This window comes from Ochotona princeps, chromosome 4 (assembly GCF_030435755.1).
Source record: "Ochotona princeps isolate mOchPri1 chromosome 4, mOchPri1.hap1, whole genome shotgun sequence".
Lineage (NCBI taxonomy): Eukaryota > Metazoa > Chordata > Mammalia > Lagomorpha > Ochotonidae > Ochotona > Ochotona princeps.
The window spans coordinates 43754603-43757451 of record NC_080835.1 but is presented as its reverse complement, the minus strand read 5'-3'; positions in this window follow the sequence as shown (position 1 = coordinate 43757451).

The following is a 2849-nucleotide window of genomic DNA, read 5'->3' as shown; positions in this document are numbered from 1 at the left end:
ACCAATTCCATACAATCTCTTCCAGAAATAAGAACAGAGAACAATAGTACCCTGAAGCCAAAACTGTTTAGAGACAATATGAAAGAGAAAAACAAAGATCAGTATCTCATTAATACAAACGCAAAAATCGCTAACAAAATATTATTAGAGAATTTTATATATGAAAAGGTATATACAGCATTATTGAGTGTAATATGACAGTGGTGTAATATTTTTTAAAAATCAATGTGATATTGCCATATTAATGGGTTGAAAAATAAAACCACATGCTCATATCAATTAATACAGAGGAAAACTCAGCACTTCTTCATGATTTTAAAAATGCTTAGAAAATGGGAATAGAAGCGAAAGTCCTCAACATTAAAGAACATCTGACAAAAACCTAAAACCAACTATATACTTGGTGATGAAAGAGTGAATGCTCTCCCTGCCCCCACCTGCACCCCAAGACTGGGAGCCAGGAATGTCAAAATATTCCTCTCACCACTCACATTCAATATAGTACTGGAACTTTGCAACAGCCAAGAAAAGATAAAGTACAGAGATTGGAGAGGAAGGAGTTAAATGACCCTTATTTAATTGCCTGTGAAGAAAACCCCACAGAATCTACAAAATAAAATAAAATTTTAGAATTAATAAGTGAGTTCAGTAAGAGTGTTGGATGTAGGGGAAAACATACTATCTGTCATATTTCTATGAGTCTGCAATGAACACTAAAATAAAAGTACACCATTTATAACTTCTTAGAAAATTTAGTGTAAATCTAATAAAACATGTATAGAACTGGTATGCTAAATCCAGCACATAAACACTAGTGAAAGAAATCAAAGATCTCAATAATGAAGAGATATGCCCTGTTAAAGAACAGAAAACTCAAAGATGATGATTCCTCCCGAATCAATATTCAGGTTTAGTGCAGTTTCTATCAAAATCTCAGCAAAATGTTTTGTAGATAATATTATGTTCAGATACACAAGAAAAAGCCAAAGAAACATAATGATTAAGAGAATTTTAAAGAAAATAGGGCCTGGCACAATGATTCAATTGCTAAATCCTCACCTTGCAAGCAGTGGGATCCCATATGGGTGCCGGTTCTAATCCCGGCAGCTCCACTTTCCACCCAACCCCGTTTGTGGTCTGGGAAAGCAGTCGAGGATGGCCCAAAGCCTGGGACCCTGCACCCCCATGGGAGATCCGGAAGAAGCTCCTGGTTTTGGATCTGCTCAACTCCAGCCATCACAACCATTTGGGGTGCAGACAAGAATCATTCTGTTTGTTCTTTCTGTTTCTGTATATTTGTTTTTTCAACTTAAAAAAATAGTAAAAAGAAAAAGAAAGTATGATGAATCAGTCTATCCAGTTTCAAGATTTATTACACAGTCTTCAAAAGGCTCAAGGAAGCAGCTGGCATCATGGCAAAGTGGGATGTGCTGCTGTTTGTGATACTGGCATCCCATTTCCGAAGGCTGGGTCAATCCTGACCAGTCTACGCTAGTCCAGCTCCCTTACTAATGTGCCTGGAAAGCTGGTAGCAGATGGTTGGAGCACTTGTGCCCCCACCGCCAATGTGGGAAGCCATGATGTAGTCTACCCCATGGTCCAGTCTGGCCCAGATCTAGCTGTGTGTTTGGCCATTTTGGGAGTGAACCAGTAGCTGGAAAATCTCTCTCTCTCTCTTTCTCTCTCTCTCATTCATGCATTCACTCACTCACTTTTTCATATAAATAAGTAAACAGTTCATGGTAAATGCCCATCTTTTAATTACATTTTCTAAGTTTTTTAAGCTCCTTCAGGTATAGCTATGGTAGTTAAAACTATGTGATATTGGCCCAGGGGAAAACCTGAAGATCAGTGAAACAGAATAGAAAATTCAGAAATAGACCCATGCAAACATGGCCAATTGAATTTTGACAAAAATACAAAATCAATTCAATGTACAAAGGCAACTTTTTCAAGAAATGGTGCTATAGAGAAATTGGACACCCATGGACAAAAAAGCAAGCAAAGCAGCAGTGGCTTACAACTCCCCCTAAAACCTACACCTTACAGAAAATTAACCCAAAATTCATCATAGACTTAAATATGTGATACAAAATTATCAAACTTATAGGAAAAAAAGCCGTAAGTTCTGAGACTAGACAGAGTTAACACAGAGAGCATGAGTCATATATATATATATATATATATATATATATATATATATGAATGAAAATAGTAGTGTTTTGCATTAGTACAGCAAAATACCAGAGGCAGCTGAATTACATAAAATAACAAAAGATGCATTTAGCTCACTGTTTTGGAAGCTTTAAGTCTGAGGTCAAGTGGCCACACCAATTTGGCAGATCACAATGGACGAAGCATGGGCAATAGGATATCACATGATGAATGCTGGGTGGACTCACTGGAAACACAGCCAAACCACAGCAACCAATGATTTCAACCTCGTTCAAGCTGAGAACTTTTGAATTGGGAAAGACCCTAGGAAGAGAATGAAAAGACAAGCTAAATGCTAGGAGAAAATACTGGGAACCCACATTATCTGGAAAGGTACTAATCTCTGGAACATATTTTGAAAGTTCTCAAGGTGAATTTCCAGAGAATCATAATGAGTGAAAGAAGGTAATTTCTAAAGGCGATATCCTGTATAATTCCAAAATCTTCATAGAATTCTCAGAGTGCCAGAACTAAAGAAATAGAGAACATACTCATATTAGTGGATTCCAGGTAGCGGTTGGGTGCTAAAGGGAGGTGGATGTGGCTGTAAAAGAACAGCACAAGAGATCTTCATGATGACAAGAATGTTCTGAATCCTGGTGGTGTCCAGTGTGGACATCCTGGTGGCCGAAGAT